The sequence below is a fragment of the Arachis ipaensis genome, chromosome B1 (assembly GCF_059453495.1).
Source record: "Arachis ipaensis isolate K30076 ecotype BB chromosome B1, ASM5945349v1, whole genome shotgun sequence".
Classification (NCBI taxonomy): Eukaryota; Viridiplantae; Streptophyta; class Magnoliopsida; order Fabales; family Fabaceae; genus Arachis; species Arachis ipaensis.
This window is the reverse complement of record NC_142436.1, coordinates 52,768,856-52,780,238: the sequence shown is the minus strand read 5'-3', so window position 1 is coordinate 52,780,238 and position 11,383 is coordinate 52,768,856. Positions and strand designations below refer to the sequence as shown.

The 11,383-nt window shown below is 37.5% G+C and overlaps 1 non-coding gene across 1 annotated transcript; it reads right to left on the bottom strand.

Annotated features, from left to right (window-relative positions):
• Positions 1 to 2,871: 2,871 nt before the first annotated feature.
• Positions 2,872 to 2,979, bottom strand: LOC148576577 (small nucleolar RNA R71). The gene has a single exon (XR_015903023.1). It is a non-coding gene; the product is annotated as a small nucleolar RNA R71 (small nucleolar RNA).
• Positions 2,980 to 11,383: the final 8,404 nt, after the last annotated feature.

Sequence of the window (11,383 nt, the reverse complement as noted above, 5' to 3'; positions counted from 1 at the left end):
GAACCTCAGATGATTAGCCGTGCCGTGACAAAGCATTTGGACCATTTTCACAAGAGGATGGGATGTAGCCATTGACAACGGTGATGCCCTTACAGAAAGCCAGCCATGGAAAGAAGTAAGATTGATTGGATGAAGACAGCAGGAAAGCAGAGGTTCAGAGGAACGAATGCATCTCTATGCGCTTATCTGAAATTCTCACCAATGATTTACATAAGTATTTCTATCCTTATTTTCTTATATAATTTCGAAAACTCCATAACTATTTTATATCCGCCTGGCTGAGATCTACAAGGTGACCATAGCTTGCTTCATACCAACAATCTCCGTGAGATCGACCCTTACTCACGTAAGGTTTATTACTTGGATGATAGTGCTGGTTAGTTGTATCGAAGTTGTGAATGAAAAACGATTTATTAAGACGTGCGTACAGAGTTTCTGGCGCCGTTACCTGAGATCACAATTTCGTGCACCAAGTTTTTGGCGCCGTTGCCGGGGATTGTTCGAGTTTGGACAACTGACAGTTCATCTTGTTGCTCATATTAGGTAATTTTCTTTTTGTTTTATTTTCAAAAATTTTTCAAAAACCTTTCAAAAATTTCTCATCTGTTTTTGAAAAAAAAAATGTTTTCAAAAATATATTTTTCTTCATAATTTTTAAGAATGAATTCTAGTGTTTCATGAAGCATGTTGAAGCCTGGCTGGCTGTAAAGCCATATCTAATTCTTTTGGATAAGGGCTTCCAAAGGGTATGTCAGGCGTGTCATGTTTGAGTTACATACTAAAGCTTGACTGGCTATTAAGCCATGCCTGACCATCTGATTGGAGCTTTAGACTAAAGATCATAAGATTCCTGAAATTCATATTAAAAATTTTGGAATTCTTATTTTTCTTTTTCAAAATAATTTTCGAAAAAATTAAAAGAAAATACAAAAAATCATAAAATCATAAAAATCAAAAAATATTTTGTATTTCTTGTTTGAGTCTTGAGTCAGATTTAAAGTTTGGTGTCAATTGCATGTTCATCTTGCATTTTTCGAAAAATTCATGCATTCATAGTGTTCTTCATGATCTTCAAGTTGTTCTTAGTAAGTCTTCTTGTTTGATCTTGATGTTTTCTTGTTTGGCATCTTTTCTTGTTTCTCATATGCATTTTTGCATCCATAGAGTCTAAACATGAAAGATTTCTAAGTTTGGTGTCTTGCATGTTTTCTTTGCATATAAAATTTTCAAAAATAAGTTCTTGATGTTCATCTTGACATTCAAAGTGTTCTTGGTGTTCATCTTGACATTCACAGCATTCTTGCATGCATTCATTATTTTGATCCAAAATTTTCATGCATTGAGTCTTTTTCATATTTTTTTCTCTCATCATTAAAAATTCAAAAATAAAAAAAATATCTTTTCCTTTTTCTCTCATAAATTTCGAAAATTTGGATTGACTTTTTCAAAAATTTTTAAAATCTAGTTGTTTTTATGAGTCAAATCAAATTTTCAAATTTTATTTTTTTCAAAATCTTTTTCAAAAATCAAACCTTTTTCATTTTTTTTATTTATTTTCGAAAACTTTAAAAATATTTTTCAAAAATCTTTTTCTTATCTTTATCACATAATTTTCGAAAATAACATCATCAATTAATGTTTTGATTCAAAAATTTCAAGTTTGTTACTTGCTTGTTAAGAAAGATTCAAACTTTAAGTTCTAAAATCATATCTTGTGATTTCTTATGAATCAAGTCATTAATTGTGATTTTAAAAATCAAATCTTTTTCAAAACTAATTTTAATCATATCTTTTCAAAAATATCTTTTTATCTTATCCTTTTCAAAATCATATCTTTTTCAAAAATTTGATTTTAAAATATCCTTTCTAACTTCTTATTTTCTTATCTTCTCAAAATTGATTTTCAAATTTGTTTCAACTAACTAACTAACTTTTTGTTTGTTTCTTATCTTTTTCAAAACTACCTAACTAACTCTCTCTCTCTAATTTTCGAAAATATCTTCCCTCTTTTTCAAAATTTCTTTTTAATTAACTAATTATTTTAATTTTTTATTTTAATTTTCAAAAAATTACTAACCTTTTTTTAAAAAATTATTTTCGAAAATCACTAACTCTTTTCAAAAATAATTTTTGAAAATTCTCCTTCTCTCTCATCTCCTTCTGTTTATTCATCTACTAACATCTCTTCCTCACATCACTCACCAAAAATCCGAACTCCCTCTCTCTCTCTGAGTTCAGATTTTCTCTTCTTCTTTTCTTCTATTCACACAGGGACCTCTATACTGTGGTAAAAAGGATCCCTATTATTATTATTATTTTTCTGTCCCTCTTTTTCATATGAGCAGGAGCAAAGACAAGAATATTCTTGTTGAAGCAGATCCAGAACCTGAAAGGACTCTGAAAAGGAAACTAAGAGAAGCTAAATTACAACAATCCAGAGATAACCTTACAGAAATTTTCGAACAGGAAGAGGAGATGGCAGCCGAAAATAATAATAATGCAAGGAGGATGCTTGGTGACTTTACTGCACCTAATTCCAATTTACATGGAAGAAGCATCTCCATTCCTGCCATTGGAGCAAACAATTTTGAGCTGAAACCTCAATTAGTTTCTCTGATGCAGCAGAACTGCAAGTTTCATGGACTTCCATCTGAAGATCCTTTTCAGTTCTTAACTGAATTCTTGCAGATATGTGATACTGTTAAGACTAATGGAGTAGATCCTGAAGTCTACAGGCTCATGCTTTTCCCTTTTGCTGTAAGAGACAGAGCTAGAGTATGGTTGGACTCTCAACCTAAGGATAGCCTGAACTCTTGGGATAAGCTGGTCAAGGCTTTCTTAGCCAAGTTCTATCCTCCTCAAAAGCTGAGTAAGCTTAGAGTGGATGTTCAGACCTTCAGATAGAAAGAAGGTGAATCCATCTATGAAGCTTGGGAGAGATACAAAGGACTGACTAAAAAGTGTCCTTCTGACATGCTTTCAGAATGGACCATCTTGGACATATTCTATGATGGTCTGTCTGAATTAGCTAAAATGTCATTGGATACCTCTGCAGGTGGATCCATTCACTTAAAGAAAACGCCTGCAGAAGCTCAAGAACTCATTGACATGGTTGCTAATAACCAGTTCATGTACACTTCTGAGAGGAATCCTGTGAGCAATGGGACGCCTCAGAAGAAGGGAGTTATTGAAATTGATACTCTAAATGCCATATTGGCTTAGAATAAAATATTGACTCAGCAAGTCAATATGATTTCTCAGAGTCTGAATGGAATGCAAGTTGCATCCAACAGTACTCAAGAGGCATCTTCTGAGGAAGAAGCTTATGATCCTGAAAACCTTGCAATAGCAGAGGTAAATTATATGGGTGAACCTTATGGAAACACGTATAATCCATCATGGAGACATCATCCAAATTTCTCATGGAAGGATCAACAAAAGCCTCAACAAGGCTTTAATAATGGTGGAAGAAATAGGTTTAACAATAGTAAACCTTTTCCATCATCCACTCAGCAACAGACAGAGAATTCTGAGCAGAATCCATCTAGCTTAGCAAATTTAGTCTCTGATCTATCTAAGGCCACTGTGAGTTTCATGAATGAAACAAGATCCTCCATTAGAAATTTGGAAGCACAAGTGGGCCAGCTGAGTAAAAGGATCACTGAAATCCCTCCTAGTACTCTCCCAAGCAATACAGAAGAAAATCCAAAAGGAGAGTGCAAGGCCATTGACATAACCACCATGGCTGAACCTGTAAGGGAGGTTGAGGACATGAATCCCAGTGAGGAAGACCTCCTGGGACGTCCAGTGATCAATAAGGAGTTTCCCTCTGAGGAACCAAAGGAATCTGAGACTCATCTAGAGACCATAGAGATTCCATTAAACCTCCTTATGCTCTTCATGAGCTCTGATGAGTATTCCTCTTCTGAAGAGAATGAGGATGTTACTGAAGAGCAAGTTACCAAGTACCTTGGTTTAATCATGAAGCTGAATGCCAAATTATTTGGTATTGAGACTTGGGAAGATGAACCTCCCTTGTTCACCAATGAACTAAGTGATCTGGATCAACTGACATTGCCTCAGAAGAAACAGGATCCTGGAAAGTTTGTAATACCTTGCACCATAGGCAACATGATCTTTGAAAAGGCTCTGTGTGACCTTGGTTCAGGGATAAACCTCATGTCCCTCTCTATAATAGAGAAACTGGGAATCTATGGGGTGCAAGCTGCTAAAATCTCATTAGAGATGGCAGACAATTCAAGAAAACAGGCTTATGGACAAGTAGAGGACGTGTTAGTAAAGGTTGAAGGCCTTTACATCCCTGCTGATTTCATAGTCCTTGATACTGGGAAGGATGAGGATAAATCCATCATCCTTGGAAGACCTTTCCTAGCCACAGCAAGAGCTGTGATTGATGTTGATAGAGGTGAATTAGTCCTTCAATTGAATGAGGACTCCCTTGTGTTTACAACTCAAGGTTACCCTTCTGTAAACATGAAGAGGAAGCATAAAAAGCTTCTCTCAAAACAGTGTCAACCAGAGCCCCCACAGTCAGACTCTAAGTTTGGTGTTGGAAAGTCTTAACAATGCTCTGAACATCTGTGAGGCTCCATGAGAGCCCACTGTCAAGTTATTGACATTAAAGAAGCGCTTGTTGGGAGGCAACCCAATTTTTATTTATCTAATTCTATTTTTCTTGTTCTTTTATGTTTTATTAGGTTCATGATCATGTGGAGTCACAAAATAAATATAAAAATTGAAAACGGAATCAAAAACAGCAGAAGAAAAATCACACCCTGGAGGAAGGCCTTACTGGCGTTTAAACGCCAGTAAGAAGCATCTGGCTGGCGTTCAACGCTAGAACAGAGCATGGTTCTGGCGCTGAACGCCAGAATTGCACCCTGGAGAAGAGTTGGCGCTGAACGCCCAGAACAAGCATGGTTCTGGCGTTCAACGCCAGAAATGGGCAACAAATGGGCATTCAACGCCCAGAACAAGCACCAATCTGGCACTAAACGCCCAGAGTTGTGTGCAAGGGCATTTTGCATGCCTAATTTGGTGCAAGGTTGTAAATCCTTAAACACCTCAGAATCTATGGACCCTACAGGATCCCCACCTACCTCCACTCACTTCTTCTCACCCCTCTTTCACACAATCCCATAAACACTCTTCCCTAAAACTCCTCACCAATCACCTCAATCTCTCTTCCCTATCACCACTTCACCACTCACATCCATCCACTCTTCCCCATAAACCTACCTCATAAACACCACCTACCTTCAAAATTCAAAATCAAACCCACCCTATCTGGCCGAAACCTTACCCCCCCTCCCTTCCCTATATATAGCCCTCCATTCCTCCTCATTTTCACACAACACAACTCTCTCTTCCCCTTCTTGGCCGAAACACATCTCTCTCTCCCTCTCCTCCATTTCTTCCTCTTCTTTATCTCTTCTTTCTTCTCTTGCTCGAGGGCGAGCAATATTTTAAGTTTGGTGTGGTAAAAGCATAAGCTTTTTGTTTTTCCATTACCATTGATGGCACCTAAGACCGGAGAATCCTCTAGAAAAGGGAAAGAAAAGACAAAAGCTTCCACCTCCGAGTCATGGGAGATGGAAAGATTCATCTCCAAAGCTCATCAAGACCACTTCTATGATGTTGTGGCCAAGAAGAAAGTGATCCCCGAGGTCCCTTTCAAGCTCAAGAAGAATGAGTATCCGGAGATCCGACATGAAATCCAAAGAAGAGGTTGGGAAGTTCTAACAAACCCCATCCAACAAGTTGGCATCCTAATGGTTCAAGAGTTCTATGCCAATGCATGGATCACTAGGAACCATGATCAAAGTAAGAACCCAAACCCAAAGAATTATATTACAATGGTTCGGGGAAAATACTTAGATTTTAGTCCGGAAAATGTGAGGTTGGCGTTTAACTTGCCTATGATGCAAGGAGATGCACGCCCCTACACTAGAAGGGTCAACTTTAATCAAAGGTTGGACCAAGTCCTCATGGACATATGTGTGGAAGGAGCTCAATGGAAGATTGACTCCAAAGGCAAGCCGGTTCAATTAAGAAGACTGGACCTCAAGCCTGTGGCTAGAGGATGGTTGGAGTTCATCCAACGCTCCATCATCCCGACTAGCAACCGATCTGAAGTTACTGTGGATCGAGCCATCATGATCCATAGCATCATGATTGGAGAGGAAGTAGAAGTTCATGAAGTCATCTCCCTTGAATTCTACAAAATAGCCGAAAAGCCCTCTCCTGGGGCAAGGCTGGCTTTTCCTCATCTTATTTTCCATCTATGTTACTCAGCTGGAGCTTTCATAGAAGGAGACATGATGAATAGGTTTTTGACGGTTTAGAAATTCACTAATAAAATCTCGTTGTAAAGTATAGTTTCTAAACCAAACAATAATCCTTTCATACAAAAAGTTGTTTGTCACTAGTACAAACCCCTAAAATTTATAAACCGAAGTATTGGACCTCGGTAGCTCAAGTTATGGTCGATTAAGTGCGAAGAGGTCGGCTTGACAGCTTTCCGGTTCTTCCATTTCTTCATGAGTTCTCCAACTTTTCATGCTTTCTTTCTTCATTCCCTTGATCCAATCTTTGCCTCCTAAACCTTAAATCACTTAACAAACATATCAAGGCATCTAATAGAATCAAGGTGAATTAAATTTAGCTATTTTGAGTCCTAAAAAAGCATGTTTTCACATTCAAGCACAATTAAAGGAGAATATACAAAACCATGCTATTTCTTGAATAAATATGGGTAAAAGGTGATAAAATCCCCAAAAATCAATACAAAACAAACCGTCAAATTGGGGTTTGTCAACCTCCCCACACTTAAACCAAGCATGTCCTCATGCTTAAACCAAGAATGAAGTAAGGGTATGGCATTTATTCAATGGAAACTAACTAAATGCAATCTACCTATATGCAACTATCTAAATGAATGCAAGTGCTTGGTCAAAATAAATCAATTCCCAAGAAACATATATGCACAAGGGCTAAGGACTAGCAAGTCTAATCCACAATTGAATTGAGTTATTAAATATTTTTACAAACTTGCATGAAGAATGATGATCATAGGTGAAAACATGTAATTGAGCATCGAACCCTCACCGGATGTGTTTGCACTCTATTCGCTCAAGTGTTTAGGGTTGATTCATTCAATTATCCTCTATTTCATGCTTTCCAAGCTTTGTTTTTTTTCTAACAATCAACATTTATTTCATGCATGCATACAAGTATCATGAGGTCTTTTCATTGGTTGTAGTGGGGCTAGGGTCAAGGTAGGATGCATATTTGGTCAAGTGAGCTTGAAATTTGAATCTTTGATAAGCTTAAACTTCCCACCTAACCTATGACATCCTATACAATTAAGTACTAATCTAACTACCCATTCCTCACTTTTTCACATACTCATGCATTTTCTTTTCATTCCACAACACTTATGCATTGATTCTTATTGAGCTTCATTTTGGGGCATTTTGTCCCCTTTATTGCTCTTCTTTTTTTTTCTTTCTTTTTCTATATACATTTTTTTTTCTTTTCTTTTCTTTTTTTTTCTTTTTCACTTTTATTTCTTTTTCTTTTCATTTTTTTCTTTTTCTTTCAAACTATACACAAGAACATCAATGCATAAGGTCTATACATTTAATCAATACATGAGTGTGTACCCAATTCCCAATATTTCCAATAACATTATAAAACTACCCTTTTATTCACCCAATGTCCCAAGGTTCTCACACTTGAATGATACTCACACACACTAGCCTAAGCTAATCAGAGATCCAAATTAAGGACATTTATTGTTTTTCGCTTTAAGGCTAGTAATGTGCTAAATTAAAGAATAAATGGGTTAAAGCGTAGGCTCAAATTTGGCTAACAAAGGAAGATAAAAGGTAGGCTATTTGGGTAAGTGAGCTAAATGAAATGATGGCCTCAATCACATAAATGCATGAATACACAAAATAATGGACATAAAGAATCAAACAAATCAAAGATTACAATCATAGAAAGAGAATAATGCACACAAGAAGGAAAAATAAGTGGTTATAAGATGTAACCACACCGTTAGGCTCAAATCTCACAAGCTTGTGTTCTTAGCTCATAAATCATGTTCCACAAAATATATAATTCAAGCAAGTTCTATGAAAAGTTTTCCACTCAAATCAATTGGTGCCCTATAGATAGAAATCCTTGGAAAATTTCATTATTTTGACTAAGCTTATTGTGTATATATATGCAAAAATAGGAAAATGCAACAAAAATCCAAAAAACCTAAAATGAAATGCAAAAGTGTTGGGATTAGAAATTTGTCACCCAAAATTGCCGACCGGTCGGACGACCTCCCCACACTTAAAAGTTTGCACCGTCCTCGGTGCACTCAAAGATGAGCAAGGGGGTACGGCGACTCTCCGGATTGCTATGTGTTCTTTCTTCCGCTTCCATGGTTGCTTGTGGTGCATTCATTATGAAAAACAAAAATACAACACCATAAGATGAGAAGATATAAAAGCAAGGAAGCATACATTGTTGGAATGAGGTAAATCACTAGAATGAGGTGAGTGAATTAGTGTGACGTTAAGAAATATTAGGTGTGTGAATTCTAAATTGCGCGGTTTAGAATACACATTAGCATAAAAGCTATGTCACAAAAGAAGCATGCACTTCACTTATCCTAGTGTGCTTGAGATGCTTTAAGTAAGCTTGTAAGGTAAGACAAGCATTAGAGAAGCATGAAAGCATTCAAGTCAAACATATGGATGGATATAATCATGAAATACAATGCATTAAGGTAAATGCTCAACATTATCCATCAAATCAAGAGATTGCCTAATCAAAGAATACGGTTCAAATCACATGGTGGCTAGCTACAACATGCAATTCAAAAGAGTTATAAGCTCGAAGACAATTCCCATCACTTGGTATTTTTCAAAAGGTAAGCATGAAGAACTCAAAACCAAGTAACAAAATATAACCTCAATCATAGAATCCAACAAAGATTATCTAAAAACATTCATGCTAAAATAGCATTTAGGCAATAAGGGATATAACAATGTATGGTAAACAAAGTCAATACTCCAACACTTATAATAAAAAGAGAGAAAATAAAATGAAAACTAAACTAAAACTAGCTAATCAACTAACCAACTAACTAATTAACTAACTAAAATAAATGGTTATCCATGGTGTTTGGAAGTGTTGGATGAGGGGTAGGAGAAGGGAAGAAGAAAGGAGAAGGAAAGAATTGGAAAGAGGAGAAGAAAAGAAAAGTGGATGGGAGAAAGAAATCCGCGCGTACACACACATGGCGCGCGCGCGTCGTTGGCTTATTTCGAGAGTGGCGCGTATGCGTCATGTGCGCGTGTGCGCGAGTTGGTTTGTGCGAAAGGCACAACGTTGGCGCGGCGCAGGCACAACTCTCTGGAAAATGTATGGAGGTTGGACTTCTCAATCCACGCGTACGCACGCATGGCGCGCGCGTGTGGATGGTCGAAAATGCTGGAAGTGCGCGTACGTGCCATGTACGCGTACGCGTGGATGGTGCTGAGTTTTTCAAAATTTTTTTTTTCTATGTTTTTGCACCAATCCATGCATTCCAAACCTCCAAACAGCTACCAAAACACCACAAAACCTTATTTAACATACTTAAACTACCAAACATACTCAACTAACTAAACAAAACATGAAATTAAACTAATTCTACCAATATATACAAAAGAGAAAATGAAAGAATTTTACCATGGTGGGTTGTCTCCCACCTAGCACTTTTGTTTATTGTCCTTAAGTTGGACTTATGGGGAGCTCCTCTCAAGGTGGCTTGTGCTTGAAGCTATCCTTGAACATCCACCAATGCTTGAATCTCCAATAAGCTCCATTCTTCAATTTTAATATCTTCAAGCCTTGATGGAGTTTTTCACAAACCATGGGCTCCCAAAGTTGATCCTCATATATTCCCAGATCCCATATCTTATTTCCACACCCATCTTCAAGTTGATTATCATTATTCCATTTGGGTGGCATGACCTTAGAATTCTCAATAAAGTGACCAAACATTCTCCTAGACCCAAACAATCTAGCTCTATACCAAACCGTGCAATTAAGCTTTGAACATGCAACCATAATGAGCCTAGAATAATGTTTCCAACCACTAGCCATTTCCTTTTTGCTTTTAAAGCCACAAATATGTCTAAGTTGACCATCCATCTCAAGCAAACCATATTCAAGGGGAATAATAAAGCTTGAGTATAAGGAATTTACCCACTTGAATGAAAGAATGGATGGTGGTGGCTTGGGGAGAGGTATCTCCAATGTGCTAGCAAGCTTTACTCCCTTGTGTTCTTACTTGTTAATCTCCACCTCTTCATAAGCTTCTTCACTTCCAATCCTTTGTTCATCAATTTCATCTAACTCTTCCCCATCACTCAAATCATAAATGGGAGGTTGAGAGAAATCTACCTCTACATTGCTTTCTATCTCATTGGGAGAAGGTTCTTCAAATTCAAAGGATTCTTCACCAAGAAGATTGGATGCATGATCTTCATCACCAAGGGGACTCAATTCTTGCTTCATTCTCTCCAAGTCTTCATATAGAATATGCCTTGGAGGTTGTGCACATTCCTCCTCAACATCAAATTTACTCTTCTTGGAGGGATTTTCTTTGATTTTAGCTTCCCATGGAAGTTCCGCATCTCCTAAGTCTTCAACCAATTCTTCCTCTTCTTCAACAATTATAGCTTCCTCCAATTGTTCCAATACAAAGCAACTTCCCTCATTTCCCACCGGAGTTTCCAATCTCTCCTTCATGCTATGTTCTTCATTTGATCCTCCACATGTAGCCATGGGAGTTCCTTGAGTGTTCAAGCATTGGGAGGCTAATTGATTTGTTACCGCATCCAAGGCGGCCATGAAATTTTGCACATCCCTTTTCATCTCTTCTTGCCCTTGAACAAGAACACCAAGGGTTTCATCCCTTAGAGATTGGGGTGGGTGGAAGGTTTCATTAAATTGGGGGGAGGGTTCATAGTAGGAAGGTGGTTCTTCTTGGTAGAGTTGTGGTGGTTCTATGTTTTCCACTCTTTCCACTTGTTGCACAACACACTCCATGGTTGCTTGAAATTGATCCAATGCTTCCTTGAGACGATCCCTTGACTCTTGTTCCTCTTGGATAATATGATTAGGATCATGTGGCTCTTGGATCAATGGATATGAGTATTCTTCCATGGGAGGTTGTGGTGGAAAGTAGTATTCATATATTGGAGGTGGTTCATCTTGGTAATAATGTGGAGGAGGTGGCTCTTGAAAATATTGATGTTGGAATGGTGGTGGCTCTATATGTGGTTCATATTGCTCATATGGTTGTTGGTAGGAT